The sequence below is a fragment of the Ammospiza caudacuta genome, chromosome 6, assembly GCF_027887145.1.
Source record: "Ammospiza caudacuta isolate bAmmCau1 chromosome 6, bAmmCau1.pri, whole genome shotgun sequence".
Taxonomy (NCBI): domain Eukaryota; kingdom Metazoa; phylum Chordata; class Aves; order Passeriformes; family Passerellidae; genus Ammospiza; species Ammospiza caudacuta.
Window position 1 is genome coordinate 46,145,550 of NC_080598.1, and position 19,984 is coordinate 46,165,533.

General features: G+C 39.4%; 1 long non-coding RNA gene across 1 annotated transcript; it reads right to left on the minus strand.

Moving 5' to 3' along the window:
* Window positions 1-705: 705 nt before the first annotated feature.
* LOC131559232 (uncharacterized) lies at window positions 706-7,442 on the minus strand. The gene is made up of 4 exons (XR_009274849.1): window positions 7,373-7,442; window positions 6,436-6,544; window positions 6,152-6,287; window positions 706-3,207 (listed from the first exon to the last, which is right to left on the minus strand). It is a non-coding gene; the product is annotated as an uncharacterized LOC131559232 (long non-coding RNA).
* Between the last annotated feature and the right edge of the window lie 12,542 nt (window positions 7,443-19,984).

Genomic DNA, 19,984 nt, shown 5'->3' on the forward strand with positions numbered 1-19,984 from the left:
AGATGAGAATACAGTCAAGAGACTAACAGAAAGGAAACAGATGGAAAGCTGACTCATAGTATTTAACAAGCTATAAGCTGACTGGTCAAACCCATTAGAACATACCGTACATACAATGCAGTGAAGGCCCAAGTTCAGCAGCAAATTCAATATTATAAAGTACTTCATGTGCTGGAGACATCTGAGTTACAGGTGCCATGGGAGCTATAATCATGCCTATCTTGGCTTTGCATTTTTATTCCTTTGCTTCACACATTCTTTTTGGGAGAAGAGCCATTTTAAAATCTGAAAAAACTTCTTTGCAAGAAAACTGTACAGGTCAAAGTGAGCTTTTTTAACCTGAGAAGCTACAGAGAACAGGAAGTCCTTGAACCAGAACCAAGGTAGATTCCCTCTGCATTTGGGCACATTTCTGCAGTGCACTGTGTTCGTGAGCCTAAAGACTGCAACATTATCCAGGATAAAGAAAATGCCAAGGTAGTCCTTCAGTGCTATTATTTTTTTTTATTAACAATGAAGCAAGATAAACCCCATAATCCCAATTATTTTCCCTTCACCTCAGTCATCAGACATCTTGGAACAATTTTGTACTTGCTTAAACCTTATCCACCAGAGTAATCCTTGATGATGTGCAAACCCTCCAGTGTCTCCTGCCAAATGAACTGCCTGAAGCAAAAGTGATATTCTTAACATAAAAAACCCCATTTCCACCAAAGCATGAGTCACTTTCATCCTCTTCTCATGTAATAGTCATCAGTGTGTAAGCTTTGATAAGTTTCACCAGTTTATCAGTTCTGTGCTCTTCTGACAGACTTCAGACCTTCCTTCCTTGTGCTTTCCATTCCATTATCTCACCAAGACTGAACTTTGTACTGTGTCTCCTGAGCACCTTGTTTAAGCAACTTCCTTAATAGCTGCTATTACAGTGCCTTGTAGGTTTCTCCTTTGCTTCTGCTTGAAGAGCCTTGGTTAGATCAGGAAGGGGCAGGTAGAGCAGCAGGCTGGACACCTGTGGTAGGAAATTCCCCCTGCTCCCTGTGGTGGGCTTCACAGCGCTCACAAAGCTCTGTAGGGCTCAGTAAGTGCCTGAGTGCTCTGGGAACTGACTTCTAGGATGAAACTGTGTATAAGCACTCTACCAGCATCAGCTTAATGTTTAAGAGCTCAGAATGAAAAATTAAATATCCTGCTAAACTCACTTTTTGTGAGTTTCAGTTTGAAACAAGTGTGTCTAATTGTCTTAAATTTTCAAGAGGATGAAAGTTAACCCAGATTTCAGGGGCCTTTCTAAAACAAATTTCTGGGTTTGTGCCAGAATTTTGCTGTATGCTGAAACTGAAGCTGCAGCTCTGTTATGGATCAAGGTCACAGAGTAATGTCCTTCCAAATCCAAGCCAGAAACCTCATAGGTTTTGTTTTGGGTTACAATTTGTTCTTTTTCATGTTGCTCCAATCACAGTACCTTTTCCCTGAAGTACCACTACCAGCAAATACTTTGCCCAGTACATTTCTCTTGCTATAACTTTTTTGTTGCTGGTCAGGCCTGGCTGTGTAAGTAATTTTTTCCTGGGACTGAGGCAGGAGTGCTCACAAAGCACTGTGCTGGCCTGGCAAAATGTCTGCAGGGTCTCTGCCTTTCCTTCCAGCCAGGGCTGTGGTGCCATCAATATGCTAATTCAAGGCAGCTGAGAGCAGAACTCCCTACCTGCAGCTTCTTAAACTCGAAGATTTTTTAATCAGCTTCCTAATTGGAACCTAGGGGACCCCATTATGCTTTAATAATACAAAATCTAACTTTAAAAAATCTTAATTATGGGCTGCTTTTTAAATGAATTTGATCTTTGAGAGTATCTACGTATTGGAGGGAGGGAGGCAGTTTTGTCTCCTTTTAGAAGACTGGTACACAGAAATGCTCAGGAATCACAGGTAGGGAGGCAGTTTTGTCTCCTTTTAGAAGACTGGTACACAGAAATGCTCAGGAATCACAGGTAAAGTACTCAATATGGACAGTGCATTTAAGGATTGCCACTGTATCAATCCAGTCCCTATGCAATGATAACTTTTTAAAAAAACTTATTTGTTTTCTTTGTGTTTGCTTTATTGGTGACCACAGTGGTTGCTATGTGTTGCTGTGGTCAGGTTACTCTGTGTCCCAGGCAGTTTAAAGGTCTATGTAAGTACTGTGTTGGAAGGTTTGAACTGACAATGTAGACCAATAATTTCTGTGATATATATTCCAGAGGCACTACTGGAGAATAAATCTGTTCATCCCAATGCTTCTGTAAGCAATTTCTCTCTAACCTCATCTCGTGATTGACACCGTACTGTCCCTGAGCTGGAGGATGAGGCGTTACTGCTATTTAAGATTTTTATCACGTAAAGATAAAAGCCCTTTTTGGAACATGGGCAGGCACAATCAGAAGTATCCCTACATCTGCTGGTACACTGATTGTATTCTTTGTAAGTCATGTTTTTCAGTTTACAAGGGACAGAAATAGTTTCGTAACACTTACACTAATTATGAATTTAGTAGTTTGTAAATTTGCATGTAATTTCCAAGATACTGATTAAACTCCAAACCAACAAAATTTTTTTGGGTGAAGATTGTATTAGAATTCCCTAGAGACTATCTTGTGCTGTGTTTTATTAAGTCCTGATAAGAAACTCAGCATTGTTACCCTCAGGACTTCAGCTACTGTCTCCATCATTTAATTTGTGGGGAATGCTCTTACCTGCTCTTTATAGTGGAAATTACCATAGTCTAAAGAGCATGCACTTTGCCTAGTCACTCTGCATGAGAGGCACAATACAGTCCCATGAGGTATCAAGACAGTGAGTCTCTTGTTGATGTGTCTGTAAGCCTGCATTTTGCTCATTGTTAAATAACTCTATTCTTTGAAAGACAGTAAACAAGAGATGTATCTACCAAGGCACAGCGCTCTTACAGAGGGATTTGGTCCCACTGAGTGTTTGATCTCTGAAGTCACATTTGTTTCCAGCTTCTTGAGATTTTGGCACCAATGCTTACCTCTAAGTGTCTGATGTGTAAGTTGAGTGATAAATATGCTGAGTGATGACGGGCATCTTGAGGCTGTGCCTGCCAAGAGATGTAGGAAGAGTTCGATTTGGCACTTTATATAGGGTTTGGATTTCAGTCCTGGAGAAAGGATTTGCTGATGGAGAGATCCAAAATCACTGAATATCTACCTGCATTGGGAGACAAGGTGTTTATTTCAGCTAGGGGCTGCCTTTTGTCTGAGTTTTATTCATCAAGTACTATGCACAAATAAGATTGTTTTGGGCATCCATATTATTAGAAGAAAAATACGGACATCTGCCATAAATAGTGCAGTTCTGAGATGACTTTACTTAAAGGAATCTCCCCACCTCTTTTCTTTAAACACAGGGGCAGCTGAGGATCATTTGCAAATTTGGTTGAATGTCTAGGATTAAGTGGGGCAGGCTTGGATTTAGGTAAATAAACAAGGTAACAAACTCAGAGTGAAAGAAGAAAGAGAGGCACTGATAGTGGTTTTCCTCAGAATTAATTCTATATTTAAGCAGAGGAAGTCCAGTTGTAGAATTACAGTAACTGCTGGCTAGGGGCAGCTGTGCTGCCAGCTGGGGCACAAGAAAGTACAGGAACATCTAGCGAATCTGTTCCAGAAAGCTACTTGAGATTGTAGGAATGTGAAATAGTCAAAATCAGTATGTGCATGGTGTTAAATAAATGAGGGCCAAAGAAGACACTAAAGCATTTCTTCTACCTAGCCATCTCCACTATGTAAGTGTCTGTTTGGTCTTTGGCTCCCAACAGGAAGGAGTGCACAAACCAATTATAATTAAGCTGTGGAACCATAGAGAAATCATGTACAGCTGAAGGAGGAATCTAGGGAAAGTACTATGGAGCATGTGTATGGCCAATATGTTTTGAGGGAAGGCAGCTCTAAATCAAAGGCACACAAGTCAGCCTGGACTATTTGCCTTGGTGCCAGAAAGGACTCCTTGATCCTATTTTACTGAGCTTTAGATATGCATTAGAGGGAAGATGTGCTGCTGGTAGCCAAACAAACTGAAATATTGCCAAGGGAAGGAAAAGGGAGGGATGAGCTCTAGCAAAAAAAGGGAAACAGGTGCAAAGAAGATGTATCAAAATTCATCTCAATCTTTATTTACCCAGGCAGGAGGAATCCCATCTTCTCCACTGTCCTAGGACATGCAACTTATCTTATTGTGGCTGACTTGCAAACTTTATATTCCTACTGCAAAGACAGGCAAATCAAATAGGCAAGTCCCTGACTCTGCTTGTTCTGCCTTAGCCTGAACTGAGAAAGCAGTTTCTGAAAAAGGAGTAGCACACATCAAACTGCGTGACACATTCTCTTAAAAGAGAAAGCAAGTCCCTCTGTTTGAATAATTGCATAATAAATAAATCTGTACTTGCTCAAAAGTGTTGACATTCTGGGTCAAACCTCTCTCCAGTGTAATTTCCCCTGACTTGAGTGAATTTACATGAGATCAAAAGTGATCCTCTTTGTTAGGAGACCGAGGGGATTCTGTCCATGCATTTGTCTCACAGTTTGGAAAACTAGTTGCAACTTTGTGTCTCCGCATGTTTGTGTGCACATTATATACACTCGTGCCAGCGCACGTGCACATCCATGTATGCATTAGGAAACTAAACTTCAGTAATGCTACAAATTTTAATGCTATAAATTATTAGTTTAAATGTGTTTTGATTGTTTGCCAGGCCTTTTTTACCAGCTACAATTTGTCCATTCATTTTTTATGTAAACCTTTTAGGTCAGAAAAGCAGGTTTCTCATGTAATTTTTAGCATTAAAGAACAAAACACTATAGATGAAGTTTAAATATAATAATCATAAAAGTGACTACGAAACAGCAAATTTCTGATTTAGCTTTTGTTAGTTTCTTCAAGTTATAGGTGCTGATTAATATAGAGCTGTTGCTTCTCTTTTGCTGTAGCCCAAACACAGCTACAGCAGAAGGAGCTGAATCCTTGCTGCCTCACAGAGATCAGTTTGAAGATCAAGCTCCTTTGCAGAATGCTTATTGTGGTGATGAGGTGAGGAAGAGCAAATGCCAACTGAACTGGCAGGTACTGCAGTTACCTATGAATCACTAGCAAAAAACAAATCATAACTTTGATCTCAAACCAAATAAACTTTCAGCCATGTAAAAAGAAAAAACAAAGGTTGTTCTTCTGGGCTTTCATGTCTGAAATGAGAGCACACAAGTATAGATCCCCAGCATGATTTAAATTGCTTTACTTTTCACTGGAAAGAACCAAGAGACCCACCTAAATATAGCTTCTGGAAATAATGTCTGTCTTACTATTTGGAGCAATTGAAAGAGATTAAAATTGGTCAAGTGTGAAATGAGGGATGAGCCAGTGAAGAGCTGGTATAGGGATCTGTATCTGTCCTGTGTAGAATACAGCCCTGTTGAACAGTGTCTTGGGAAAAACACATATGCAGCAAAAGCATTCCTCTTTAGTGCTCTGATGCACATATTTCTGCTTGTCCTAAATATCAATTTTCCTAATGTTTCTATAAAAAAAAAAATCTCTAAATGTTTATAGGGAAATATATTGAGAAATTCAAAGCAGAGATTTTTTTCCCACACCAATGATTACACCCTGAAAATGACCATGGCAGGTTGTCATTGAAGGCAGTAGCTTCTCAATATATGAGAACAGAATAGTCATCTTAGGAACAAAATTATTAGAAGTTTTGTCCAGTTTCACTATTTTTTTCTGGGACATTCCTCAAACATTTTCCTCAAAGTCTAAACCAAACAACTATGGTTTGAAATGAAGGCTAAGGTGCAGGGAAATGAGTACAAGTTCTCAGTACTGCATGTCCTGTTCTGACATGCTCTGCAAGCCTTCTCAGAGCCTGGGACAATTTTACATTTCAGCATTTCACCAGGAGCCTTTAGGCTTGAGGCAAATGCCTTGTGTGTGCCAAGTTACTTTGGGGCAGCTGGTGACAGTCAGTGGCAAAACCAGAACTTTTAAGTATCTGGTTAAGGCTTTGACAATTTTCATGTTTCTCTGCCAGGCACCTTAAGAAATCCATCCTATTTGCATTCTGTAAATAAGGTATTTATGTGAGGTTTCTCTACCATACCTCTTAGATAGGTTTCTGTGCCCTGTAGAGATCTTGCTGTAAAGCCATGTACTTCCTTGAGAAAAATACTGATGTTTTCCTTATATGTAGCTGACGTTTTCACACCTAGATAAAACTGCAGTTGTCTAATTAGAAGCTGTATAATGGAAGGGGAAAAAGATCAAAAATATCAGATTTATTTTATGTACAGTAACATGGAAGGAAAAGAATTGTAAATGAAATGAAAATAGTTGAGTTAGCACTGCATGATGCCACCCTAAAATAATAGTGATCAATGTACTCACAAAGGTGTCTGTCTTGCATATTCTTTGAAACACCAACCTCATCCCCGCCACCTGATGACTGCTGAATCCAATGAGGTTGAATTGCTCTTTACCACTCAGATTCTTTTATCTAAGAAAATGAGAAAAGGTCAAGGATTTGGTGCTACCACACCATCTTCCTTTTCTCTTATCCCCATTTTTCAGTGCCCAGCCTCAGGCTGAGATTAATGATCGTGAATAGTACATTCAACAGGCATTTGCTGTGCTAGAAGTTATCATGCTACAAGCTGACTTAAAGTGCTTCATGCACAGAGTAGCTTTTTTCCCATAGCCAGCAGAAAGATCTGAGGGACAGCATGCTCCAGGGAAAAGAAAAATATTTTGAAAAGTTTTGTGATGAAACTAGTTTTAGGGTTTTCAACTCTCAGCCACTCAGCTTCCTGAATATTACATTCAGCTACAAAACTGTCACACAATACTTGGATAGAAATTAGAGGTTCTCCCATCAATATGTGTTAGTGTAGCATAGACATTTAAATACTACACTTAAAGAATGTTTCAACATAAATCCTAAAGCTTATGATCAAATTTTTGAAAGTTTCAGAGATATCTGGTGGTACAAAGAAGGAACTGAAGTTTACTCAGACCTTATTTTCACTATGGTGGCTGTTTTGTTTATGAGAAAGATGTCTGGATTTGATCCTGAGCTGTCATGGGTTGCCCCATTTGAGAAGGGTTGCACCAAATGCAAGTTAAATTGGACAAACATGTTAAGGTAGTATTCTCTCCTCAGAATTTTTATTGTCTGATGCACTGATCAAATAAGACAACTTCTCAATGTCTGCTACATGGGGTCATAACCTTAATAAACTCAACCTAGAACAAAATAAAATTCAGAGAGGTGCTGAGAAGAAAATCGGTTATTGCCTGTTGTCATCTTATTGCAAAAGTTCCATACCTTCTCAGTGATTTTTCATGGGCATCTCCTCACAGCACTAACCCCTTCTTCACAGGACAGCCAATAAATCCCATCTCTCTCCCCACCCAGCTAACCCACCCTTTTATAATGCTCTTCTTCTTATTGGACACAGCTGTGGCCTACTAAGGGCAGGCCTGTTCCTAATCTTTGGTGATTAGTGCAGCTGCCACTCCTCAAGTGTGAGACTGCCTTCTGCACTATCTTTATTTTCTTACATTCTATCCCTCCACAACTGCCCCATCACTTCTGCAGGGAGTTAAAGTCATCCCAGAGAGCTGATAGGCATCTGCAGCTCTGAGGAAGCTGCCAAGTTTATTGGGTGGAAGTGGAAGTTTTTATGTCTATTTTTGACATTTGTTTGAATATGCAGCGCACCTTTCATTTTCAGCATTCAAAGTTTTGGCAGTCTTTATTGACTGTCTGAAAGGCAGCAATGATGATTTATAGAATGTGGGAAAAGGATCATTGTAGTTATCAATGAATTCTGGAGTGAAACACAGCAGGAGCTTCACTGAAGACAGCAGTAGCATGAGATACGGTGAAGAGCCCATCATACAGTAGAAGAGCAACAGAAATAATATTATTAAATAAGGATTAATATGTTGGGAATAGCCCTCTATTTTAAAGAAAGGCATAATTGTAATATTGTAGGTGGTTGGAATATGACAAGAAAGTGCACCTTAAAATCAAACCACTAGCAGCTCATAAGAGTGTGACCTTTATTGAATTTATGAATTCATAAATTCATTGTTCTTGAAACCAAATCATATTAGAAATGGCTTGAAAATGTCAAAACTGGATATGAGGGGAGAGGCAGAAGTAGATCTGTGGTATCCCCATTAATCAATTTCTTTTTCACACATTCTTTTATAAATGCATACAGTTTTATGTAAATGCAGTGACAGAACAACACGAACTGATAAATAAAATAGCGGAAAAAAATCCCTTCTGAAAAATAGAATTCCTTTGAAGCCCTGAGTGCTTTGATTGTAGTCCATGTTTTTATTCACCATGGCATGAAGAGGAAAACCAAGGTGTTTTGATTCCTCTAATTTTTCCTGGATTCATGGTTCCAAAAACACCTGCAAGACCCCCTCTCTGCTGATTTGATCTTTAGGTTTAGTGTTGGATGGCCCTTGATTTGTTTAATTTTTTAGGAAAGCTGTGATGGTCTAGTGGATGTGCATGGGGTAACAGTGTACATCATGTAAGTACAAATCACTGCATTTGTATGAGCCAGATTCTAAAAGGAGAAAAAAAGTTATGGCTTTTTTTTTGTTGCCTTTTTTTGTTGTCCCTGTGTAGTGGTGGAGACTTGCTTCAGCTCTCAGGTGCAAGCCAAGCCAAAAACTTAAACCGTGCAGAAAATGAGTACTACACAGATACTTCCATGGTGATGGAGAATATTTAGTGAAATCTCCAAAAGGCTCTCTGTAACACATATTGTGCAGATATAAACAGTGAATACTCATCCTTATGATTGGGATAATTTAAAGTAGCTGCCTAATTCTATTGGCAAGTTTAATTGGCTAGATCGTTAATCTTTGACTATTGGCTCACTGTCACATAATATTTTAGCTCACTATTGAGCATCTATATTAGTCTCCTGGAATTGCACATGTGTAGTTTTTGTCATACAGTAAAAGTGTCATTAAGGAAAGGCAGAGGCCCAAGCTGTGTTCCTTTCTTACCTGTAAATGGGGATGATGATACTTTGCCCATCTTAACAATTTACCTCGCACAGCTTTTGGGACAGTATCACTCTTTTACTGGATTTATTCTGCATCCTGAAAGCAGGCATTGGATCTGGCTTCAGTGTCTCTGTGGCTCACTAGTGTGGCCAAGAGATAAATTGCCAGAAGACTGCAGTGCCAGACAGCCCTCTCTCCTCACTTCTGTGGGCTCTGTGAGGGAACAAGCATCTATGGAGATGGGTTATCACTGGGTTAGGCTTTATGTCAGGCAAAGGTCAAAACTCTCCTTGCTAACATGAACTGTTGGAAAATAATGTTTCCCCATACATCTTCCTGAGACACTGTAAAACTGAGTAAAAGAGCTGTAATGACCTTTAGTCCTCCAGAAGCTTTGGATGGAGGGAGCTTCTGACCACTGTGAAATGAGGAAGAGACACACTGAATCCAGAATCTAAAAAAAAAGGGAAACCTGAGCAAGAGACAAAGACTAGAAAGAAAGAAAAAAAAACTATCAAAAAACTATGCTGGACTTCAAACATTCAGTCAAATTAATTGTTACTCTTTGATCACCCTTTGACAGTATCTTAAGGAAGGCCACCTACTCACATCAGCTTCCATATGAAGTGTGCAATATTCAGCCAACAGATTTAGGAGGAAGCACTTCTGTCCTGAAAGAAAAATATCAGCACAAACCCCAGGGCTTTCCAGTGTTTTTTGTTTTTGTCTTCTCTCTTACCCAGCAGGCTTCTGTAGAATTTTAGTTCCTATTTCATTACAGAGCTGCTCTATGGAGAATCTGTCTGTTGAAGTGTAGAGCAAGGCAGGTCAACAAAGTCCATTCTTGTCTGGTGTGTTGGTAGATCAGCTCCTAGAGGAGATTAAGGAAGAGAGGGTATATTCCTGGGGATACTTCAATGTTGTGTCAGTGTGGACAGTGGTTTGGCTTCAGTCACACTGCGGGGGCACAGCACCCTTGCTAATGTAACTTAGCTTTTAGTACTTTGTGTATAATAAAGATAATGACATGCATAGATATTGCATTCTTATGAACTCGTAGCAGAAATGCATGGCAGCCCTACAGACTGGCTTGTATTTTAATCCATACAGACAGGGCCCACATTGTGTAGTGTAGCTATCAAAGATAAATGGTATAAGGATTAAAAACATGACTTTATCACTGTGCTTAGCTAAATCAACTTAAAATTATTCCACTGTGCATTTCAGGTAATGTAATAAATTCAAGTTAGAGACTACTAAACTAAATTGACTTAAACAGTGAGAACAGTCTCACAAGAGCTGCACAGAGAAGGGGAAAGGCTAATTTATTTCACTTCTCAGATCTCTGCAACCACTGTGTGGATTGGTATTGCTAATGAAAGCTGCTATATAACACCAACAGAGAAGAAATATGATCTGAGATCAGGGAGGTCTGGGTCTGATCTTTGCTGCCATCTGCAATGGACTATGTGAAATTCAGAGGTTATGAAATCCAACATATCTCTTGCTGGATAGCAACAGACATGCTGTAGGTCCCCTGCCAATTTTTTTTTTCCTGTTCTTTCCATAGTCTTTCACAGAGGAGTATGCTTTCCTTCCAGATTTCATATAGAAACACCTGCAATAACTGGGGGCTTGTCTGCTCTCTGAGTATTTGTTGATGTGAATTTTAAGCGAGGGTCAGATATAAGATTTCCATTAGCAGCATCTGAAGCCCTCTGTTCCTAGAACAGGAGTAACAGAGGTGACTGAATTAGGAGACTTGGACTTAACCCCAGGCTGTCGTTCCTTAGCTTTCCTGCTGTGCAAGTCATTTCATCATCTGGTGAAGCTGAACATAGACTGTCAGCCATGTCACTTAAACTAATAACATTTAGGATCTTGACTATAGGTGTAGGTCACTACATGACAGAAGTGTGGATCCAGATGTAGCTTTCCCTTGCCTTTTAAAAGCAAAAGATTTTCCATTTAGGTTTCCCTCCTCAGAAAATAAACATTTTTTGCATTATATCATTAATGGAAAAATCTGTGCTTGAGTTTTTAATTTGGCTGTTATGCTTTCTCCCTTGGAAACTGTTTTTCCTTGATTGACTCAAAATCTTTCATGCCCTGCCGTCCTCCCTGGCCCCGATTCCGGTGACCCGGCTGCAGGAGAGGAGCTCAGCCTCTGGCAGTGCTGGTGGCAGTAGATGGCAGCAGCAGTCCACCGTGGGAACCCAGAGCTGCAAAATAAGTGAGAGGAAGCAGACGGGCTCACAGGAGGCTGGCATTTTAAATATCATCTTTTTTTTACTTTCTTTTTTTTTTTTTTTTTCCCCTGGCATATCTCTGGTTCTGATTTCCCCTTCAGATCGCCTACGTATTCTAAATCAATTACCCATGAGGTTTTTTCATTTTATTTCCTATTACATTTCAACACATGGGTGGCAGATAGAAGCCTTGTACATGCACCCCTCAAAGCATAAGCACAAGACGATTTGGGAGTCTCAGAAGATTTCCCTGCAAAATACAGCATTTTGTTTTATTCTTGGTTTTCGAAATACTTTTCTCCTTGCGTACGTGCTTACAAACCAAGGAATTTCCATATAGACCTTGATTATTTGTTCCTCTGAAGCTGCAGCTCAGTATTAGAGCAGAAAAATCTGGAAGAACTGGGGTTTGTTTTCCCTTTTGAATATTTTTTTTTTTTGTTTTTAAATGTTGTAGCTCAGCTCCATAGTTTATAATGAAGGGGAGAAAGAATTTTCTTTATTTGTATGGTGAAACAGGATCCCACAGGACAAAAAGGTGGTGTTTTTGTAATCTTACAAGCTAATACAAGGTTTTAAAGTATGATCATTTTGCCCTCTCAAGTGATCACAGTAGCAAGGGATTTAGCCATTGAACTTGCCAAATGGATGATGTCTTCCAGGATTAGATTCAGGCACTGCTCCAGGCCATACTGATGCCCAGGCATATTCTACCTGGTATGGAGCTCACAGGAGCTGCTTTATTCACTCTTCTGTCACTTAAAACACATGATTATAAAGAACAACCTGCAGATTTCAGGGGTTGGAACTAAATAATCTTCAAGGTCCCTTCCAGCCCTAACTACTCTGTGTCTATGATTCTTTGATTAATAACTTCACAAGTCAGGCACATACAAGGCTGCACACAGAGAATCAGAGACTTTAGCTGGGGGCAGGAGTCGGGACAGTTTAACCTACCAAACAAAACAGAAGAGAAATTGTTTAACAAACAACAAAGTAAGTGTAAGGCCCTTTACTCTTGCTGGACTCAGGGTGCTGTCTGACTGCAGAAAGGCAGGGTTATCCCTGCTTATTCTCTCCTCATGAATACCCTCACTCCATCTGCCTTATAAACACAGCTCCTTGAAGCAGGGTGGTTCCTGGCCCCCAGGTAGTGGCTTCTGGACCAGTTGCCTCATGTAATCAAAGACTTTTGTGGATAATTTTGGAGTCAGAAATTACCTCTCCCTGACAATTTTTTTTTTTTTTTGTGGGGTGTGAGAGAGCCTGCTGTTAAGATGGTGCTTACATAAAAAGAAAAATTTGCACAAATTACCTACACTCTCTGACTGAGCTTTAGAAATGCTTGTGAATCTGTAGAACCATGTGTTTCAGAGAGTTACAGTGAGACCAGACTTCACCAAAATACAAAATAGAGCTACCTGCCCTAGATGTATTTCCCAACAAGAGTAACTCTGAATTGCATTTGATGGTTCCAAAGGCTGGCAAAAACTGGGGTTTTATTATGAATATTGGTTTTATACTTAATAGAAATTATTGTTTGCAGCTGCTACCATGAAGGATATACTGCTTGTCATTCACAGGCTTACAATGATGAATGAAGACACTCAGCCTGGTGTAAGTTTCTAACCCTGTTCAGAGACTTAGCACTTGGAGATGTGTATCTGTAGTCTAATGCCAAGAGGTAAAGCATGCAGTTGCAGTTAAAAGTTTTCAGATTATTAGAAACAACTTTGAAGGGGATTTGAAAGTAATATTAAAAATTAAATGGAAAATAAAATATTCCTTAAGGCAGAGTAACCACCAAATCCCACTGCATTACCCTAAGCACAGTGGCTGGACTTTCATCATAATTAACTACATAGCTTCATTATCTAGACTATCTCTAGGTTAAAATGCCTATTAATACCCACTTTGAAAGAGAAATTTGTGAGAAGTAAAGGCTGTATCTGTAAAGGTTATACTGACCAGCCTGAGTGCAAAAAATGGAATTAGCCCTCCAACAGTCCTATGACATTACTCTGCGTAACTCATCCACAAAATTCTTCATGTAGATAATTGAAAAGATGACAGATCCTGGTCTTGAGTTTTCTTACTGCTTAAGCAACTCAAGGGGGAAAAAAGGTTAAGAAGCATTCTAAAATGCACAAAAAGCCCACAACTCAGACTGAGTCTAGTTTATAGATATACAAACTTGACTACATCGCTTCATCCCAGGAGTGCCTTTAGAAAATGGTGAACACAAGTACAAAAGAGAGTGACAGATAGCTGAATGTGCAAAGAAGATGGAAGATAGAAAGTCTGCCTGAATGGCAAGAACTGCATTGAGGAGATCTTTGAGATCTGCACAGGAAACACTGAGCTACATTCATTGCAGAAATACAAAAACCATTCTGCTAGTCTTGGGCAACCTCTTCGTCTACACAAAATAGGGATCTTTGTAGATGACTAGAGAATCTGGCTTTGTAGTGTAAGCAGTAGTGGTTCTGATTGTCAGGCATGGAAAAGAGGGCTTAGACCTGATTGACACCTAAATGATCATCAGCACAACTATTCTGTATTTTAGTACTGAATTATGGATATTATTTGTCAAGGAACAGAGAAGAGTTCAGGATGACGAGAAATAAAGAGAAAATGGATAAATGTACATTTGGAGTGTGTTTAAACAAACCAGTGAAACATATCTAAAAATACATGGAGTAAAGCACAAATCAGCAAAACAATCTGCTAAGTGTAGGAAAAGCGGGAAATGGGAGGAGTCAAGATGAGTTAGGTCTTGCACAGGGCAGCAACAGGTTCTTAAAACATTAATAGAAAACGAGAAAAAAAACTTGAAGGATTCTTCAGTGAGGATGAGACTAAGATAGTAATTTAGATACTCCTCAAAACAGACAGAATACTTTGCTGCAGGTTTTCAGTAATAGTGATGGAGTTGTTGATCTTAAGGGTGCAGACAAAGATTAGTAAGGATGAAGAAATGAAAGTTGAAAATACTCTTCTGAGTTAAAACCAGAACTCAAGAGCATGAAATGTTTCTGTTGGAAGACTGCAGTAATAAATACTGGAGACTTGTAGTCTGTGTTTCAGGTCAAACACCAGAAAAAACTTCAAACAATTAAAAAGTGGGAGAATGCTATATAAGAAATAGATATAGACTATAAGTAAAAATATTATCTGAGAACATAATTAAATACATGTAGGAAGTGGGAAATGGGATCAAACATCTCATGCTGTTCTACTCTACATTATGGGTTTGGTGGGGTTTTGTTTGGTTATTTGTTTTATGATGGCAACAGAATTTGAATTGATGAAGAATCAATGTGTTGGATGTAGATAATTAGCAAATTAGACAAATTATTATGAGTAAAGTGGAAAGAGTTTACTGATCAAACATCCTCTGTAGGAATATATTTGAATAACATTTTTAATTGGAGTATCCTTAAGATAAATACATGACCAGAAACAAAGGAAACAATTTGAAGCAAACTCCTGCTTAAACATCAGGTTCAGCTAAGTTGAGGGATATTATCAATGCATTTCCACAAGAAGAAGGAAATTATTAGTCCCATTATGAAAGCTAATGGTGAGAATTTTTGTGTGCATGTCTGTATATGTTTCTGAATTTCTCCCTATGTTCAGATGAGATTAAATAAAACTGGAGTGGGAATTGAGCAGTCTGTTATGGCTGAGCTGAAGAAAATGAAAAATAGGGTGGGTAACACTAGTACTAAACAGCTGACACTGAAGAAAAATTTTGTGGTTGGATCTGCTTGGAGAAAGATCTTACACCACATCTGTTAATATGTTGTCAAAGCACCTAAAAGCAGTATTAGTTCCCTCTGTCATGGACATGTTATTGAAAAGTGGCACAGTCCAGCATGTAGAGTTTTGCAGAAATGGTTGTCTCAGGGGACTGAGAGGCTGGTACCAGGCTCATGGTAACATTGAATTGATGCAGACAACAATCTGCAGGCAAAATGGACCTCAATGGCCCAGACAGTGTCTGGGTATGAACTATATTGGCTTAATTGTAGAAATACAGGGATAAGTGTGTAAGTACTCCAAGCAGCTGCATTACTGGTCTGGTTATCTGCACTAAGAACGCTGAATGAAAAAAAAAAAAACCCAACAAAACAAAAAGTTGGGTTTTAATTGTTTTCATCATCTGTTAAACTCAGAGGCAAGAGACTGAAATTCTAAGGGGATGTGCCATCTTCTCTGGCCTCTTCTGTCAGGTAGTTGGGGCGTGTTAAGGGGCCAGCCCACTGTTTTAATCTGATACCTTAGAAGGATCATACAGAGCAATGGTAGAAAAACACTCATGTGAATGACTCAAAGACATAAAAACTGACCCAATATTGTTGTGTGTCAGCATGTGCTGCTCATTGAGTTTGCAGAACTTGAAAGCTAGGAGCCAGGGTGAGTGGGATAAGAATAAAATGCTGTGACATTTAAACCAGGCAGAAAAAGTTGAATTCACAAGGGAATCTTTTTCTCCTGAAGGCCATTATATTTTCTGAAGTCTTCATTCTTCCCAATGCCTCACTTCCTTGGGATTATCCTAATTAGGTAGGAAGGTAGTATAGCAGCAAAGCAAATTTTGGAGCAGCCAGGAATGAAGTGGCAAGTAGCTCTACTGAGACTGCAGCTGGTGCATGATGCTCAATCAGATTATGCCTAAAAAACTCAGAGAATCAGGAATATTCTTATTTCATGCCTTCTAATACTTGACTGTCTTTCCAGAAAGGATCCCCACTACATCAGGAAGCTTTCAAGTATGCAGAGGGTGTAACATCTGATTTGAGTAGCAATGATCTAACTAGAGAAGACAGAAGAAAGGATGTGGTGATGTGGGTAATTGTGGGGGAAAAAAAATCCATTAAGGAATCACACAGCATAACCTGTTGATAGAGCCAAGGATAGAAACCAAAATTTTCCAGTTTCTTCTTAATCTCTTGAACACAAAACAGGCTTCCAAGCTGTGGCAATTTTCAAGCTAGTTGCCTTCAAGCTATTTAATAGTTAAACTCAGCAGACTGAGAGATTAAAAATGACCACTTGCAACTGCTGACACAGCTAGCTGGGCTGGGAGTTACCTGTAGCTACCCTGGAGTGGTGTCCTGGTATCTTCCTATTCCAGCCTTCCTGCAGCTTGTTCTCTACAATATGTATAGACAATAACATGCAAAAAGTGACAGCTTGACAAGAGAGCTTGCTGAAAGCCAAATATTAAGGCCTCTTCTACTTAGCCTTATTTATTCCAGTACACTTAATATTTCCCATTAGCTGCTGAACAAATGTAATGGCTCTGACATTAATGAAGTCTGCATAAAGTGCACATGGCTTAAGTGGGGACAGCCTGAAATGAACAGCATAAAAGCAGCCCACACTTTAGTAGACTGCTCCTTCCTATAATGTTAAGCACTTCTCCAGTCATTGTGGAAGGATATTGCACAACAGCCAGGGCTTGGAGTAAAGTTAGAAACTCTTCAAGAAAATAGTCATCTTCTTTTCTGTAAGTGTCTTTAAAGCAACCTGTATAACTTGGTGATTTTACCTTCCAAATAATTAATTCATTCCTATAATTAATTTATGGCTATAAATCTGCTAGTGAGGTTGTTATGAGTAGAGGAGACAGTCTTGGAGATCAAAGGGTTTAGTTACTACTGAATAAGGAGGTAAGACTGTGGATTTCAGGTTTTACCATTAATGATTATTGCAGATTATGACATTACTTTTTGCTAAGTACTCCCAATCTGTATGTACCTGAAGGATATTGCTTGTACGTGGTGCTCCAAGTTCAGTGAATTATCCTAGCTGTCCTCCAGTCTTTTGCTGTGCCCATTATATAGATCCTTCTAATCAGGAGCCTTTGACTGCTGTGTTACAAAACCCAGGCAAGACAGAAATTTACCAAAATCTGGTGAGATAGAATATAGCATGGTTAAAATGAAAATGTGCCCTCTGTAAAGAAACCATGTTTGTATTTGAGCCTGTGCTTATGTTGAGACTTTTTTCCCCAGCTTTGCTCAATGACTGCCTGCACTTAAAGTTCAGAGCTGGTGTGTGTGTTACAGAAACCACCAGCATGAGAGATTCAGGCTAAAAGCTGTCTAGAGAAAATGCATAGCAGGAGCATCATCCTTCTTGTTGTCCCTTTAGCTTTGCTACACTGATGGTGGTGTGTCCTTCAATTATGAGCATTCAGTATCTGTAATTGAAACATACTTTGCTGCAGAATGCCCTTAGGGCCACCCACTTTTGGAGCTTCTGATGATTTGGGTGAAATCAGGAATATCTGACTAGTGTCTAAACACTGGGGTTCCTGCTCTGTTGTTTGTTTTCTAGTGAATGAGCTTTGTAGAGGAAGATAAACAATCTCTGATTTTTTCCACCCTTAGAACTCTCAGATGCCTGTCATATCTTTGTGTTGAGCTGTCTCCATGATTTATACATGTTTATGAGGTTCTGGACCGCCACAACAAAAATAGGAATGATACAAACATCAGCATAGGTCATTTCCACTGGAATAACTCACATGTGGATGAAGATTTCTCCCTATCTCAATAGGAAGGGATTCAGAAGACTTGTCAATCCTCATTGTTTTCACTTAAAAATCAATGAGAAACACGGAATTTTTAGAGATTCTAAAAAGTCTACTAAAACCCTGGCTTTTTCAGCTGAGTATCTTGGGACTAGCAACCTATTTGAGGAATCAACCCTTCCCCAGATCCCATGCTCTTTAATGCAGTCTTGATTGCTTCCTTCTTCTGTGCCTTTGAGGTTTCATAGCAGTTTGAATATGACAGTACCCAGAATTGATACAGTATTTTGGCATGTCATGAAGATTACCAAATGTTTCCTCCACCCATAAATGGTAAAGGCTTGCTTTTTTGCTACATCTCATGAGCAAGCAACTGAATTATAAAGAGGTTAGCACTATTGGTAGACTGGGAATTGAATCTTCATCCACTGAGTTGCAGATCCAGGGAATTAAAAAAAATATTCAGGCCCTGACAGGACTTTCTGGGTTAAAAGGAGGAGACCAAAACGCAGTTAAAATGCTGCACCCAGAATAGAATAAGGCATTGCCTGAAAGTGCAAGTTGTTAAATTCCTTTCTCACCCTCCATGAAAAAGCCATGAAAAAGCGGTAGTTAGGCAATTTGCAGTGTTCAGATACCTGTTGTTTGACATTTTATGGCTGCAAAACCAGATGACATATCAGATCAGTCATCTTACATCCTTCAGGTATTTATATCTCATCTAATCTCCATGTAATGGATTATACACTGTACTTGCAGTAGGGGTTTGAATTTCATTATTCTTATTAAGATGTCATTTCCATAGCTGCTTCATTCATTTCCATTTTAGGCCTGTGCCTTTGGTGGCTTTACTAACCAATTACGATAATGGTTTTCAATTATGATACAAATAGAAGACTCTAACAGTTAATATTTAGAGTGGAAAATGTTCTTCTTTGATTCCCTGACAGCTGAGATGTGCAAGCATCCTTTGGTACTATTGTTATTCTAAAACATTTATAGAGTGGGATCAAATCACACACATTTTAGAAGCGTGGAGAGAGACATGTTACTTGCCCTAAGATGAGGCAAGACAAATATAAGACAAGACACTTGACAACAGATCAGTTCAAAAAGTGTCTGGGGGAGGAGAGGGAAGCAGGTCGGGAGATGAACTCCATAATGATGTTTCAAATGTATGGCAGCATGTCAGATTCACAACACTCTCAGTGGGAAGGGAAATCAGGTGCAAGAATTAGTTAGGATCTTTGACTGGAAGCAAGGGATACAGGGCTAGCTATGCTTTACAACAAGCTTGTTATAAAGCCCTTCAGATACTGCTGTCAGGGTATTTTTCATGGGAAGTGAGAGGTAGCTACATCTGAGTTAAGACAAGCAGGATGTGATGAGAGCCATTCTCTCCCCAGCCTTTTCAAGGCACTGAAACAGAGATTCTTATGCCAAGGCAGAGATTCTTTCATTCCAAGTCAATTTTCTTCCCTTTTCTTCCCTTGGGTTGTTACGTATCCCAGGAACAAGTCCAACAGGAGCCAAGAGGAGTCAATGCTGAGCTGATTTCTCCTTGCAGCTCATGACTTGATCATGATCATGTAGACCCAGAGAGCAGGAATCCCTGCAGCTGTCCCCCCTCTTTATCAGAGGAAGAGAGGCAGGAGACATGAACCACAGACTGATTCATTCACCCTTTTGCTGCAGTGGTGTTACTAGTTAGAAGAATGAAATGGAGAGTCAGCATGAGATCTGTGACCTTTGTGAGTCCCTGGGATGAATATGTCTCCTCTTGATGTGGTTTTGAATGAACAGCTCACCCAGCTGAACTACCCAACTGCATCTTTTTTTTCAGGAACACTGTAGGTGTTTTAACTGACACACAGTTAAAGGCACAAGACGGGAATTGTATCCTCACAGGAGCTTGCAAACCATTGTTTTACTGAAGCTTTCTGCTAATAGGTGACATGTCTCTCAGGAAAACTAACTGCATTACCTCTCATTAATTCCACATGAAAGGAAGACCTTTGTCTCAATTAAATATGATCTGGTGGAAGAGATACTAGAGAAGGCTCAGCAATGATTGCAAAGTCATGGGAACTTTGCCCCACTTGTTCCA